General features: G+C 46.6%; 1 long non-coding RNA gene across 2 annotated transcripts in view; it reads left to right on the top strand.

Annotated features, from left to right (window-relative positions):
* The window catches only part of LOC102159171, a 135,773-nt gene extending 119,702 nt beyond the window's left edge, over nt 1–16,071 (top strand). For both annotated transcript variants that reach the window (XR_002336078.1, XR_002336079.1), the window contains 3 exons: nt 11,801–12,104; nt 13,213–13,266; nt 13,930–16,071. This is a non-coding gene — a long non-coding RNA (uncharacterized LOC102159171). The remainder of the gene's footprint in view (nt 1–11,800; nt 12,105–13,212; nt 13,267–13,929) is intronic.

Below are 16,432 nucleotides of genomic sequence, written 5' to 3' on the forward strand. Positions count from 1 at the left end.
GCTTCTGTGTCCACGGGGTCCTGACACCTCCGAAGCCATTTCTGGAGGAGGCTGTGTCAGGTCCAGAAAGGGACAGGCAAGCAGCTCTTTTGTAAGATGCCCAAACATCAGGGAAGAGGCTCTCTAGCTTAAAAAGAGAAGGGAGCCTTTGTTGACTCCATAGGCCTAAGCCACAGGCCTTGATTGATAGGACTCTTTTTTTTTTTTTAAGATAGTTATTTTTTATTTATTTATTTATGCACCTGCAGCATATGGAAGATCCCAAGCTAAGGGTCAGATCAGCTGCCAACCTATGCCACAGCAACACAGGATCTGAGCTGAGTCTGTGACCTACACCACAGCTCACAGCAACAAGGGATCTTTAACCCACTGAGTGAGGCCAGGGATCGAACCCATGTCCTCATAGATACGGATCGGGTTCGTTACCACTGAGCCACGACGGGGATGCCCTGATAGGATTCTTGAACAAAAACAAATCAGAACTCCTATGTTTTCTCAAATCTGGTTTACTGTATAGGCAGACTTCATACTGATGAGCTGTGTGCCTCAGGTTTCCAAGTGAGGTGTTTAGAACCTAGAACACAATCCGCTTGAAAATGGTCCTTTAACGGGGTGGTCAGGTTTTTTGGCCTGCTCACAAAAATCCATTTAAGACCTACAGTTTTGCCTGAATGTGTTGCTCAGAGTTTTCCTGGATGGGAACAGGCATCTACATGGTGAGGGAAGAGGAGGCAGAAGCGTGTCCATTCCTTTGTCCGGGTATTTGAGCCATGTTCTGGTGACATTTTGAATTAGACCTGGCATGTTCAGGCATCTGCCCGTGTGCCACTTGTCCCCTGGTTTTCAGGGCCTCACGCTGCCCCAAGGTGACCACATGTACCGCTGGCAGGGGTGGCAGAAGGAGGATCTTTATAACATTGTAAATCAGCTGTATGCCAACGAAACTGAAAACGTGAGAAAAAATGGTACACCCCCAAGTGAATAAGAAACAGGGCTTATGGGTTTGGAAAGGAAGAAAATAAAAAGAAGATTCTTGCTCTGGGTAACAGGTGTGTAAGCCAGCAGAGGCTCTGCCTACTCAGATTCTGTGATCCGTGGGCAAAGTGGAGGAAAACAGGAATGAGAAACTGAGTTTGAGTCCTTTCTTGGTGATTTGGTAACCGGGGTTGGATACAGTTTCCTGTGCTATACAGTGGGACCTCGTTTTTATCTTTTCTAAATGTAATAGTTGCATCTGTTAACCTTCAACTCCCTTCCACCTCCTCCTTGGCAACCACAAGTCTGTTCTCTATGTCCCTGGGGCTCCTTCTGTTTTGCAGATAGGTTCATTTGTGCCGTATTTTAGATTCCGTATGTAGTGATATCATACGGCATTTGTCCTTCTGACTTTCCTCACTTAGTATGAGAATCTCTAGTTGATTCACGATGTTGAAAATGACATTATTTTGTTCTTTTCTATGGCTGTGTAATATTCCTGTGTGTGTGTATGAATCGATTAAGAAGATGTGGTATATATATATTTAGGAAATAACCTGAATGTCATAAACACACACACACATATATATATATCTCCATCTGTTTATGGATATTTAGGTTGTTTCCATGTATTGGCTATTGTGGATAGTGCTGCTATGAACAAAGGGGAGGGTGCGTATATCTTTTTTTAGTTCCCAGGCCAGGAGTCAAATTGGAGCTGCAGTTCCAGCCACAGCCACCCAAGATCTGAGCTGCATCTGTGACTTACACTGAGGCTTGTGGCAACGCAAGATCATTAATCCACTGAGCAAGGCCAGGGATTGAACCCCATCCTCAGAACAATGTCAGATCCTTAACCTGCTGAACCACAGCAGGAGCTCCTGTGTCTTTGTGAATTAGAGTTTGGTCCGGATGTATTCCCAGGAGTGGGGTTGTTGGATCACATGGCAATTCTTAGATCGTCCTAGTTCTTAAGAGCAACCTTCTAAAGAATCCAGATTTTCATGTGAACTCTCCTGATTTTTAAATGATGGGAAGTAATTCATCGTAAAACAAATAAGCAAAAATTTCTGCACCTGTCAGGTAAAACCTGGTTCTGATTGGCCCATGTTTGGCCCATGGCCTCCGATTTGTGATTTCCACTCTGTATTTGTTGGTTATCACGTGACAGTCTCTCAGTCATCCTCCCCCTTTCACCAAAGACACCCCATTCTCTCCCTGCATTGGGACTCCTCGCCTCATCCTGGCTTGGCTCAGTGTTCTTGGGGGCACGCCCCAATACTCTCACTTCCCCACTTTTGGATCCTCTCGCATGTAATGACCTTGAGTTCGGCTGTACTTGAGCCGTCCACATCATGTCCCCACTCTGGACCTTGTCATCTCCTAGGTCACATCCTAATGTCTGACCACACCTGCTCCTCTTCTGCCTCTTCTACTAATAATTCACACTACTTCTAGCTTTTAACGTAGGGACCCTGGATCACTTCTGTCTCTGTCTCTCTCTGTCTCTCTCTCTCTCTGTCTCTCTCTCTCTCTCTCTCTGTTCTTTGTACCTGTAAGACCCTCCTCATTCCCTCTCCAGCTTCGTGTTCCTTCAGCCTTGTCTAGCCACCAGCATGGCTCCATGGCTTTCTTTCATACGTGGCTGGCAGAATCTCACCCCTGGACCTAAAGAGCTACCAGCTTCTCTACTGGTGTTGCTAAATGTTGGAGAGAAACCTGCCCAGATGTGCTGGTTAATTTCACCACGGCTTTGTAATTTGGATTCTCCTGGCTCTCCATTGCTGCCCTATGACCGTTCGTGGTTCCTTGCCAGTTCTTTCTCTAGTTCTCTAGACTGGTTTTTTCATGGCATCTTCACTTTCCTCCTCTCCTCAAATATTTGACTTGTACAAGTTAGGCATGTGAGATTTCTTCCTGTCTCACAGAGAAAGTAGAAACCAAAGATGGAGCGCTCCCCGGCCTCCCCTAACTTACAGCCATCACACCTACAAATAGCTCCGATAACCCCACGCCTCCCTCCTTCACTTCTCTTACAACGCAAGGAGGGCATCACCATCTAGGCTGGTCCTGCCGCTTGTCGTCTGGAGCGTTTTTCTCCCAGTGTCTAGCATCCTGGCTTGATCAGTGTTCCTCTCTCTTCCCTCTACAGTCACCCTGTCCCTTTTCCTTTCGGCCTTTTCCTTTCAGCCCTGAACATGTTCAAATCTTTCATCCTGAGTATCCAGTTCCTTTCGGGCCCTGTGGCACCTTCCAGCCCTTACTTTCTCCATAAAGAGTATGAATCTGCTTCACTGCTTCTTTAGTTCCCATTCTCTATTCTCCCTCCTGCAATCTGGCGCTTGCCCTGTTCACTCTCCTGAAACCGTTCTTGGCAAGGTCATCCACGACTACTTTACTGCCAAACCCAATGGAAACCTTGAAGCCATTATCTCCTTGACCTGCCTATAGTGACTGACGCTGTCAGTCCTTCAAGCTCATTTCCTGGGCCTCCGTGGGCACGTGCAGCAGCTGAATTCTTCTGCGTCTTCAGACTTCCCTGTAGGCTGTTCTTCTTCTGTTCACTCTTAAATATTAGAGAGGGTTCTGTCCTAGGTCCTCTTCTGGTCTTATTGGTCCAGGTTCCCAGGCCTATCTCAGCATTCCGTGACTTATCTGGGGAGACTGAGATGGACAAGGGGGAGTACGATGCGCATCTTGTGATGGGGAATAGTGGAGATGAGGTTAGCCAGGCGTGATGGTACCAGAGATGAAGAGACTGACATGCCAGAAAGGAAGTGTTTGACTTACTGAAGTTGGCGGCAGGTGAACAAGCATTGGGTCTAGAGTGTCAGCACTGAGTGGTTTTAGAGGCTGGAATCTCTCTCCTCTTTTATAACAAAGCACTTGTCTGGTCTTTGTCCTGGGTTCCTGGGATGGAGCTTTGAAACCCTGGGGATTTCCAAAATGATGGGAGTGTCTTTGTTATCCTTGGTGAGCCCTTGGGACCACACTAGAGTTTATGCAAATGAAGTGATTCACGGTGAGGCCCTGGGTACTGTCGGATTGGGGGGGTGACCGTGCTGGGAAGACAGCCATGTGACTAGAGTACCTGGGCTTTAAGCAACATGATAATGACCCAACCTTCAGGAGTGGAGGGGAGCTGGAGATTACGTTTAAACACATGGCCAGTGATTCCATGAATAATGCCTACAGAAGGAAACCCTGGTGAAAACTCTGGATACTGAGGCTTGGTGGAGCTTGTGGGTTGGTGAACGCACTGATGTATCAGCAGGGTGGTGCCTCCTGCTTCCATCAGGGAGGACACAGAACTTCATACTCAGGGCCCTGCCCAGCCTTGTCCGGTGCATCTTTTTATTTGTCTGGCCTGGGGAGTTGTCTTTTTTATGATAAAACTTTAATCATGCATAGAGCACTTTCCTGTGTTCTATGAGTCATTCTGAATATTTGAGCTTGAGGGAATTGCAGGAACCCTTGTACTTGTAGCCATTTGGTCAGACATGCAGGTGGCCTGGGGACCCTGGAACCTATGGCTATTGTCTGAACTCAGGGCAGTCTTGTTGGAGACCATGCTCTTTAAAAAAAAAAAAAAAAATGGAGTATGGTTGACTTAACAATGTGGTGTTAATTTCAGGTGTACGGCAAAGTGAATCAAATACACATATATATATCTATATCTCCAGTCTTCTTCCCATATAGGTTATTACCACTATTGAATAGATTTCCCTGTGCTGTACAGTAGGTTCTTGTTAATTATTTTATATAATAGTGTGTATATGCATTCCAATGCTCCCAATTTCCCCCCCCACCCACCCTGCCACCTTCCCCTATGGTAACTGTAAAATTGGTTTTGAAATCTGTGAGTTTGTTTTATAAATAAGTTCATTTGTGCCATTTTAAATTAGATTCCAGATATAAGGGATCTCATGATATTTGTCTGTCTTTCTTTTTTTCTAGCAGCCTGTGGCATATGGAAGTTCCTGGGATAGGGGCGAATCGTAATTGCACCTATGGCTCTACACCACAGCCACAGCAACACCAGATCTAAACTGCATTTGCAACCTATGCTGCAGCTTGCGGCAACACTGGATCCTTAATCCACTGAGCGAGGCCAGGGATCAAACCCGCATCCTCAGGGAGACTATGTTAGATTCTTTTTTTTTTTTTCTTCTGTCTTTCTAGGGCCGCTTCCTGCGGCATACGGAGGTTGCCAGGCTATAGGGGTCGAATCGGAGCTGTAGCCGCCAGCCTACACCACAGCCACAGCAAGGCGGGATCCGAGCTGTGTCTATAACCTACACCACAGCTCATGGCAACGCTGGATCCTTAACCCACTGAGCAAGGCCAGGGACCTAACCCACAAGCTCATGGTTCCTAGTTGGATTCCTTAACCCCTGCGCCATGACGGCAACTCTGACTATGTTAGATTCTTAACCCACTGAGCCACATGGGAACTCCCTGATATCTGTCTTTCTCTGTCTGACTTAACTTCGCTCACTCTCTGGGTGCATCCATGTTGCTGCAAATAACATTGATTTATTGGAGGCTGTGCCCGAACTGGTGACGTTTGTGCTAACTGTGGGTAGTCACGTCAGAATTGCCTTGCTGCATTGTACCTGCCCAGGAGAGACTGCACGGACTCAGTGAGGGACCGAGTGCCCTCTCCCTAAGAGAGATGTGGTTACAGAACCAGAGGAACATAGAGGGCTGTCAGACACAGGTGGTTGGAGGCAGAACTGACTTTACTTAGAAACAGTGTCTTTAGGTTCTTAGGTGGGATGGTGATAAAGAGATTTTTTTTTTAAAGGCAGAAAAATGGTTCCCTTTTAGCCTGGTCATATCTTACTTTCACAATTTGTGTGCTTTTGAGTTCTTGGGTCTGTCCCTCAAAAATTCACAAATCCTATATATTTCTATAGGCTAAAAAAAATGACTTTTTCTTTTGTCCTCTAGCAAGGGCAGAGAGCAACCCTTGGGGATAATAATGACGCCATTTGTGCTGTGCTCTCTTGTAGTTAAAAGTGTGTCAGCCAATTTGACCCCCGGTGGGATTTATGGTAGCTCAGATCTCTGTTGGAGAAATGAGTTTGGGGTCATAGACAGGAGGAAAAAGTTCTCAGGCTTGGAACATATTATTTTAGTGAAATGTGGAGAAAATTCACTTGAGGCTTTTTTTTTCTCTTTTTAGCTATAAAATCTGACTGTCCACATGCTGTTACCCTTGCGTACACTTTGCTCTCACTGGGCTCCCTTGCCTGGGCTGCCAGGCGCTTCCATCCGTTAAAAGCTTTCCTGATGTGCTCATCTCCTACCCTGAGCCTGGTGGCCTGGCCAGCTCCTTGCAAACCCTCACTCTGTTCCCCTCTCCCACTTTGGCACGTCGGAAGTGTCTCTGTTTTCTAGATGAAGACACGGTGGCTTATTGATGAACTTGAATCATTCTGTCAATGGTATCTGCTTAGAGTGCCGTGGAGACTGGACGCCCGAGTGTCCAGTGACTCGGAGTGACTTCTTTTCTTTTCTTTTCTTTTTTTTTTTTAGTGCTTATGAAGGACTCACTTTATGAAGTCACCATGATAGGTAACACAGAGAATACAAATATGACAATTATTCCCTTTAACATAATGCCCTTGAGAACATCAGAGTATCCAATGATAAACACAATTTTCTTTGGCCCTGAATCTCCATCCGTGGTGTTCGATGACCCAAGAACCTATAAAACAACATTCAAATACAGTTTGGTCCCTGTCATTTACTTATCCATTGCTTCTTGTTGTTACCATCCTTGGTTGCTGTATAGCAAGTAATTGCCTATAGTTGGTGTCATTAGTTTTTGATTCCTCTCGTTCTTCCACTCAAATCAGCCAACCAATAAAGGGACTCTTAAGGGTGGAGCGTGCCCTGAACTTGGAGCTGGAGAAAAAAGAATGATTAAGGCTCTGTTCTTATTCCTCTAAGGATCTTGTAGTCACATCAGAGAAATGAAGCGGTGTGTTCTTGGTTTGGGGCAAGAGTTGGTAGAATGAAGATTTTAGTTACATATATAGCCTGTAGTTAAGGCTAAAAAGATCGCCATAGAGAGTCCTCAGCAGCAGCTTAATTTAGAAGCAGATTGCCTTTGCTTCTTGGGCGTTCAAGTGATCATTGCTCATGCTTAACTTTGAATCTTCTTATCTTTCCTTTGTAAGCCAGATTCCAGATGTCCAAGCCAGATTCCACCCAGACTTCTCCAAGGAGATGGAAGACAGTATTGTTTTTCTGTTTTGTTTTGTTTTGTTTTTTTAATGGCCACACCCATGGCATACGGAAGTTTCCATGCCAGAGACGGAGTCTGAGCCAGTCAGATCCTTTAACCCACTGTGCTGGGCCGGGGATCAAACCCTCGCCTTCACAGCGACTGGAGTGTTTTTAAAATTTCCAGAGCCGGTAGACAAGAAAGTCACGTTTGTTGACATTTACTACCTTCAGAAAATTCATACACTTAAAAAGCATTTTAAGCCTTTTAGAGATCAGAATGCAGACGCTCTGTGTTCAGCTTCCCTAAGGTCTTACAGCTTTTAATAATGAGTCCATGATTCAAGCTGACTCTAAGGAAATACTGGTTTCCCACCTCGAGGTTGCCCTTTCTGCATTGCATGGATATAAAACTGGACAGTAGTCATAGCCCATCAATGGCACTTTTAATTTTTCCAATTGTTTTCTACTGTTCTGTTCTCAGTGAATGTAAAAGTCCCAGCTTTATAAGGCAGGGACTTGTGTGCCCATTTGATTGAGAAGACTGACCTGAATGCATGGTGTTTAGCAACTTGCAAGAGCCACTAAACTCCTAAGAGAAGAATACAAGGCTTCCAACCCCACCCACCAACTTTTAAGAGGACCTCTTCTTTCTTTTTTTACGTTAGAAATGTTATAGTTTTGCATTTTTTAACTCAATGAATTTTATTACGTTTGTGGTTGTATAGTGACCGTCACAACCCGATTGCTTAGCATTTAAGTCCCAAACCCCAGCCCATCTCCCCCACCCCCCTTCCTCTTTCAATTAAAGATGGAAAAAAAAAAAGAACTTGAAAATGTACAGGAGCCAATCACTAGACACTTTTTATTCACTTATGATAACATGTGTTCAAGTCAAGGGTGGTTGGCTGTGTTTTATAGCTGAAAACTGAGGCTCAGAGAGGTTATGCAGCAGTCCCTGAGTCACACAGCAAGAGGCAGGCCTGCTCTTTTCATCCCAGCACGCTGTCCCACATGGCCAGGCTTTTTTAAAGGACCTTTCAGTTGAACATGTTTAAAAACAAAACAAAAACATGTTCAAGTCTAACTCAGGTAAAATGAAAAAAAGAAAAGAAATCGAACCTTCTATTAGTCACATATACCCTCGCTAGTATCTCGCCTCTCACCTGCCCTTTCAGTCAGGCCTCTTCACAGATGAATCTGCTTCCCTGGTTTTCCTCTCCAAGTTCACTGTCATCATGTTTCTCCCTTGGCCCACGTGCCTGGTTCTTACCAACCTGCTAGTGATCACCTCATTGTTAGCTGGCCTTTTGTACGTATTTCCTTTGCTTGTTTCCAGCCTTTGACACTCACCCCCGTTTCTGAAAACCATCTTCCCTTGGTTTCTGGACCACGGATCTCCTGGTTTCTCCTCTCTGTGATTGAGCCTCTGTGCGCCGGTTCTCGTCATTAGCCCTGAAGTGTCTGTGTTCCCCCAGAGCTCTGTCCTCAGCCCTCTGCTTGTTCTCCACTTATCTAACTAATGGTTGTTACTTATTTATTTATTTTTGTCTTTTTTTTTTTTTTTGGCCTTTTCTAGGGCCGCTCCTGCGGCATATGGAGGTTCCCAGGCTAGGGGGTCTAATCAAAGCTGTAGCCACTGGCCTTCACCACAGCCACAGCAATGCGGGATCCGAGCTGTGTCTGCAACCTACACCACAGCTCATGGCAACGCTGGATCCTTAACCCACTAAGCGAGGCCAGGGATCGAACCTGCAACCTCGTGGTTCCTAGTTGGATTAGTTAGCCACTGAGTCACGATGGGAACTCCTAATGGTTGTTACTTGTTTATCACATATCAGGCCCTGAGCTGGGAGCCGGGGATCAGAGACAAGGGAGTGGTGACCCAGTGGTCTGAATTGTGAGACACTCTTTGCACGTCGGTCCCTCTCTGCTCCCAGCTCTGTTCTGCACAACTGCTGTGGTCCCTGGATCCTGTTAAACTCGCGCTCTCTCTCTTTTTTTTTTTTTTTTCCATTTTTGGCCACTTCATGGCATTTGGAATTTCTGGAACAGGGATCAGATCCAAGCTTCACTTGGATGAAACGCTGGATCCTTTAACCCATTGTGCCTGGCCAGGGATGGAACCTGGGTCCTGGTGCTGCAGAGCTGCCACTGATCCCACTGTGCCACAGCAGGAGCTCCTCACTGAGCTCTCTTTTGCTTCGGGGCTTTTGCAGGGGTAGTTCCCTCTGCTGGGAATGTTCTCTTTGCCCCTGTGTTTGCTTAACTCTTGCTTATCTGTCAGGACGTTGTTAGGGCATCATCTCCTCCAAGAAGGCTTTTGTGACTCACCCAGAGTCGTCCAAGAGCTGCCTCTGAGTTCAAGTTCATCACAGAACTACACACAGAATAGCTGCACCCGTCTCTCTTCTGTCCACTCCCTGATGGCAGGAGCCAGCTCTTCGCCACCTTCGTATCCCCAGCACCTAACACAGTCCTTGATGTGTATGAATGAAGGAATATGAAAGGAAAGAACAAATCAAATGCACCAGGACTGGCCCCTGCCCTTTTCCAGCCTGGACCCTGACTCTTCTCCACCTGCACCATTTCCTGTAGCCTGTGTTTATCCACCTGGACTACACAGGAAATTCACCTGCAGAGGGAAAAAAAAAAAAAAAATGACAGGCCTGGGTCCTACCCCAATTCAACTGAATTAGAGTATCTAGTGGTGGGACCTGGGGGTCTGCATTGTTTACTTACTCCCCCATCAGGTGTTTCTAATGAACAGGAAATAATCACGAGTCAGATCTGTCTCGGTATCTCAGCACCTGGCATGGCGGTTTGCACATAGTAGGCATTCCATTTCTAGAATAATTTCTAGATTTCTAGAAGAATTGCATAGATGCCTAAAAACCTGGCTTTTGCATATTCAGATTTAAGCCAGCTGTTTCCACGCTCCAGCAGCCTCCTGTAGAAAGCCAGTGCTCCAGGGATTTTTGCTTCGGAAGGATGTGGCTCCCATACTGTACTACTTAGTTTTCAGTCCCTTTTTACAAAAGAAAGAAAAGGTTCAAAGCCTAAACGAGTTGTTGGTTTGTGTAACTAAGTGACACATAGTTTTTGTTTTAACCTCCAGAAAAACAGTAGTCAAGTAGGTGGGGTTTGGCTGGGAAAGAAACAGATGAAAATCACTGGCTTTCATTATATAAGAATTTAGAAGATTTGCCATGGTTTCTGGTAAATGCTGGCAAAAGTTCGTTTTGCCCCAGGCTCTGTAAAACCACTAACCTGCTTCCTTTCTAATGTTTCTGGCATTTTTCTTTGGCAAAAGCACATGGCCAAGTCTGTCGGGGCTGGAGCAGGGAAGGGACAGAGTGAGTGCCGGGGAGGGGTGACAGCACGCAGCTCTCTTTGCCCTGTATCCTCAGGTCACCTCTCCACCAACAAACTCTTTGAAAGTGATTTGAAGTCTCTGATTCTACTGTGTTGTGAGGGTGACCACATGGCGACTGGGATGTCCATTGCCATCCCACCCCCAGGTTCATAGGACAGAGTTCAGGTATTAGGGGGGCTTGGTCAAGGTCATTGACTGGCTGCAACAGCTGCCACAAGTGCCAGACATTCTCTCGGGAAGGTTCACAACCATGCATTTATTGAAGCATCACAGACACGCTGTGAGGGAGAAGTTGTTATCCCCGTTTTCATAGATGACAAAACAGAGGCTCAGGGAAGTTCAGTGACAGTGTCCAGCTACCAAGTGGCTCGTGCTGTGTTATTATAAACCTCCTGCCTTTCCATCCAGCACTCATTCCACTACCAGGAAGGTGACCTACTCAGGCTGGGCCGAGGCAGCAGGGCACAGACTGGCCAGGAGACAGTTCTTGGTGTGGACCAACAAGGCATGAGGGGTAGCACTGGAGCAGAGAGGCAGAGGGTTTTGAAGTGTTTAGATTGGCTGAAGAGGTGGGAAAAGCTTGGCATCGACTCTGCTGGGCAAAGACGTGAGGGCAGGCTCCCGGGCACCACTGCTGCCTCATTCCATTCCTGGAGTTTTGGCAGAGATGTCCAAGGCATCTTCCTTCTCCTTGGAGTTTGGGGAAAACTTAGTAAACAGGCACATAAAACTATCCGAATTTGTCATTATAATCCCATAAAAGGTTAAGAAATAGTTGGCGGATGAGAAGAGAGAAATGAAGCGACTTCTTGGTAGAGCTTGGTGTAGCTGGCTTGTTTACTGCTGGCTTCTTATTTATCGGTGTCCTGTCTTCCATTTGTCAGGCTATAACGATAGCAGCTTTTATGAGTAAGCAGTTTTTTTTTTAATGAACTTGTTCCAAATGTGTATTCTGTTCTTGGAACTCTCTGTGCTCTGAAGCAGCTTTATAATTATTGCCTCTGGTGGAATAGCCAGGCTCTATCTGGCTTTTATGTAAGCAATTTCGCTTGGTCTGCCTCTTCCTCTTTTAGCTTCAGATAAGGAAGATGTAGGGATAGAAAATATAATAATGATAGCTTTTTTTTTTTTTTAAGAGCGCTTATTATATGCTAGGCATCGTTCCAGATGTTACGTTCATCTTTTAATTTTACTCTAACATTGCTTGGGTCTCAGGTATTTTTGGAGCCCCCATGTTACAGATGAGGAAACTGGCTTGGAGACGTTGAAAACATGTTTGAAGTTACTCAGATACCAAGTGGTAGAGACAAGATCTGAACATACCTCCGTCCGATGGCCTGTCTGACAGCATAGCCTGGGCTCTGGACTCTGCCTCCCTGTGGGGTGGGCTGTTCATGCTCGTGTGTGCCAAGGTGGAGCTGGGGGTGGCAGGTGGACCTTTGGACACTCAGTGATGCTGGGGAGTCATTCGCCATGTTGGCCCATGCGAAAGATGTTGCAGCTCGGTGCCGATGGCCCTGTAAGTACAGCTAATTTTCTGGTCTTTTGCTTTTATAAAGGAAAATAGAAGAGTTTAGAGAGCTCCCTACACTTATCGCAGCCTCTAGAAATGCTGTCTTCTGCTTGGTGAATGGCTGCACCATTTATCCCAAAGCTCCAAAAAGGTTCCTGTCGTCCATCAATGGAACTCTATTTTGCGACAGGGACTGTTACCATCTTATTTGAAATCCTGCCTGACCAGCCGAGGCTGTTAAAGGGCCCACTTCCTCTCCGTCCTGCACGCTCCTCCCAGGGAACAAGAACCAAGTTCTCTTCCATCACCTCTTGAGCGATGCTGGCCATGCAAGCCCAGCTGCGGGGTGAATTACAGCTCTGCTCCAGCCTTTTCTCACTCTGGGACTTTGACTCCGTTGTATAACCTCTCTGAGCTTCTGTTTCCTGATCAGTAAGATGGGGATAATAAAAAGAATGTCTGCTGCACGGGTTTGTTGTGGGGATTAAATGAAATGATGCATGTTAAATGATGGCGCGATAAATTTTGGCACCGTCATTCTCTCAGCTTGTATCTAAACCCTGCAATTAAGGATTAGGACCTCTAGCAAATCGTTCCCAGTATCTTGCCTTATGGCAACAAATGTGCCCAGAGCGCCAGGAGCCAGGCGATCTCTAAGACCCTGCTTCTCAATGCGTGGTTATTTCCAATAGCTCTCTGTGGGGTGAAAATGTACAATGAGCAAAATTTGCTTCGGAGAAAGCCTCTCTCCTTTACTCTCCCTGCCTCCGTGTTGCAAAGGCTTCCTTTTTTCACATCTGGGACCCTCGTGCTGACCTTGGGCTCCTCACAGCTCCTCGCTGGAGACCAAGGCACCTGGACCCTCATGTCCTGATGAAGACGGACCCAGGCCCTTTTACAAGGACGGGGAAATTTGCTCGGTCTGAGCCGGGAGTGGATTTGTTTCCCTCCAATTAGTTGGAAAATCGAACTTGATCTATGAAGAAGACAGATTTATAGCCTGAGCTGATATATGACGGCCCTCGCCTGGTTATAATAAAAGATGAAATCACTCCAGTGGGGGCGTGGGTGGACACTGGGCGGGTTACTAATGACTCTTCCCTCTGATTTTCAGGACCTGAGCGAAGCCAGCCAGGATGATCAAAGAGCCCTTCATAGTGGCTCAAAGGTAATTTGGGGAGCTGGAGAGGAAGACGTTTGAAGTGTTCATGTTTCCTTTGTTTTCCATTCCACCCCCTTGCAGGGGCCCTGGTGATGCTCCTCTCTGTGCAGCAAGTGCGTCTCCTCTGGCCCATTCTCCACGGGAGTCTGGGTAGCGTGCCAGTCCTCGGGACGGATGGCGGCCAACACGGCCTCGCCACCCCGTATCTACAGAGGCTGTTTCTCCCCTTTGCTTGTGAGCGTTCCTTTCTCTGCCTCTTTAGCTGTTGATTTACTTTTGTTCTGTTTTGCTGCGCTCTCCTTAGTGCTTCTGCCTTCTGCCGTCTCCCCGATGGCGTCCTGTGCTCCTCCTCTCCCTTCATCTTCCTTCCGCATCCTCTTTGCTGCCGCACTGCGTTCGCTGCCTTATTTGCTGCCTTTCCTTTCATGGTCTTGTGTTTGATGCTCCTCTTTGCCTCCTTTCCTCGCTCTGATTCTGGCTCCTAATATCTTGAAAGAGCGTTTGATAACGTGTGCCTGACCCTGCCTGACCTCGGGTGAGTGAGTCTCCCCAGGCAGCTTTTGATGTGGTCTGTGTGTGATTGACGAAAGCTGCTCAATTTGCTCTTCAAAGCTCTGTTTACGGAGAGTTTGGATGCATCTCCTCGGGATTTCCTCTTCTTCTCTCCAGAAACACGTCTAAAGGATAGGACGAAACCACACCCCTTGTCAAGTGTTCATCGTCCGCCTGGATCCCGGATCCCGGATCCCGTAATGCTCGCGAGAGCAGGATCCCACTGTCCCGCCCACCTTTTCTTCTTGAACCGTCGTTATCCCTTGAGTCCTCACGGCAGAGCTTTTCATCCACCAAAAAAGTTCACTTTGAATACAACGCGTTTGCCCCCCCAAAGAAACACTTAGATTTGGACACCGAGTTATAAAATAGAGGACAAATGCCGTCAGTGTTACTACCAGAATCTAAGCACATTAAGTGTCCTGCCTACTTAGAATATGGTCAAGAACTAAGCGAAACAATTGTCTCCAGCTTTGCATTCTAGAAAGAGCAGTAGGTCGCGTTCTTTCCAATACTGATTACTCTGGATCCCCAAAGCACATGAGACGATGAGGTGTATTTTTCATAGGGTTCAGGTTTCTTGCAGTGCTGTTTCTGTTTTTCAACCCAGGAAGAGGATTCTCCCACCTGCCTCAGAAGGCTTACACATTCAGCTGCTTAAGGAAAGAGGGATGAGCAAAATGTTAGTAGGAGACATCCAGTTGGTAGATGCTCTGATTCTGAGAATCTAATACTTTAGGTGCGATGAATACAGTGCATTAGAAAGATCACTGAGTTTTGTGCTAGAATACCTGTGTTTACATGTAGATTTGGACAATTATTAGTTGAATGATCATCAGTAAAATTTTAATTTTTTCCCAGTCTTTTTTAAACAGTTTTGTATGTGTGTGTATGTGTTTTTTTGGTTTTGTTTTGTCTTTTTCAGGGCCGCACCCATGGCATAATGGAGATTCCCAGACTAGGGTTTGAATTGGAGCTGTAGCCACTGGCCTATACTACAGTAATAGCAACGCCAGATCCGAGCTGCATCTGCGACCTACACCACAGCTCACAGCAACACCGGGTCCTTGACCCACCAGAGCGAGGCCAGGGATTGAACCTGCGTCCGCATGGTTACTAGTCAGATTGGTTTCTGCTGAGCCACAATAGGAACTCCTAAACAGCTTTTTGAGGAATAGTTTATATACCATAAAAAGTCAGCCACTGTAAGTGCACAGCTCAGTGATTTTTAGTAATTTGTGAAGCCGTCACCCAAGGAAATTTTATAACATTTTTGTTAAATCTTTTAACCTCTCTCCATTTTTCCCCCTTCATCTTAACACGGCACTCACACGGTGCCTTGATCACAAACGCGGCCGCAATCCTAATCCTTCCGTGCTTTGCGTCATGACTTTGTTGCTGCTTCCACTGAGAGGTAGGACTGCTCTCCCCAGGCCTCGGGTCTGGGGCTGGCCTTGTGACCGACTCTGACAAAAAGTCAAAGTGTGGCTGCAGCGAAGGTGCACCCCGTTCTGAGCCTAAACCTCAGATGGCTCTGCATGTGCTTCTGCTTGCTCTTTTGGAGCCCTGCCGTCTTCACCACGGGTAGAAGGTTGGGCCAGCGGGCTGGGAAATGAAAAATCATGCAGGGAGAGGCCCCACCTCCACTTAGGCCATCTCAGATCAGCCTCCCCCAGCTGCCCTCCCCCTAACCACCCCAGAGACTGGCCCAGTGCAGCCAGCCAGGACTAGCAGCTCTGGCAAGCCACCCTGGGGACCCATAAGATGTGCTAGAAGGAAGGTGAGTGAAGCTACTGAGCTTTAGGGTATTGTGATTTCTAATAAGAATATGTATTGGGTCTTAGACCCATTCCTGGTGCAGAGCTCCTAAAACCACTGGAATTTCCCAAGTATAAAGAGCTACAAAGGTGTCTCTTGTTATGTTAATAAAGTGACTTTTGCAAAGCCAGAAGGATGTGGGCTGATTGACAGTGGAGCCAACCACAGATTAGAGGGTTGGACCTTTCAGTCCCACCCCCTGACCTCTGGGGAGGAGGGTGGGCCAGAGGTTGAACCAGTTGCTAATGGCCAATGATTCAATCAAAAGGATAGGGTTCAGAAGGCTTCCAGTTGGTGAACACTTGGCATTGTGGGGGAGAGGCGCTCCTGGAGAGGGCATGGGAGTCTGCCCCCCTTTCCCGTGCCTTGCCTTAGGCATCTCTTCCCTCTGGCTATGCCTGAATTATAGCCTTTTATAATAAACTAGTGAAAAAAAAAAAAGAAATGAAGAGAGTATTGAAAAGAAAAAAAAAATCCACTGTGAATGGAACGTTGAATATAAAAAAAATAAAAAGTAAAAAATAAACTAGTGGTCTAGCAAGCAAAATGTTTCTCTGAGTTCTGTGAGCTACTTTGGCAAGTTAATTAAAACCCAAGGAGGGGGTGGCGGGAACCTTTGGTTTGTAGCCAGGCCGTCAGAAGTATAGGCAACAACCTGAGCTTGTGATGGACGTCTCAAGTGGGGAGCAGTCTGGTGGGACTGAGCACTCTTGTGGGAGGCGATGCTGTCTCCAGGTAGAGAGTGTCATCAGTGCGTTGAATTGGGGGACACCCAGCTGGTGCTGAGAGTTGCTTGGTTGGT

Source organism: Sus scrofa, chromosome 9, assembly GCF_000003025.6.
Source record: "Sus scrofa isolate TJ Tabasco breed Duroc chromosome 9, Sscrofa11.1, whole genome shotgun sequence".
In the NCBI taxonomy this organism is placed as follows: Eukaryota; Metazoa; Chordata; class Mammalia; order Artiodactyla; family Suidae; genus Sus; species Sus scrofa.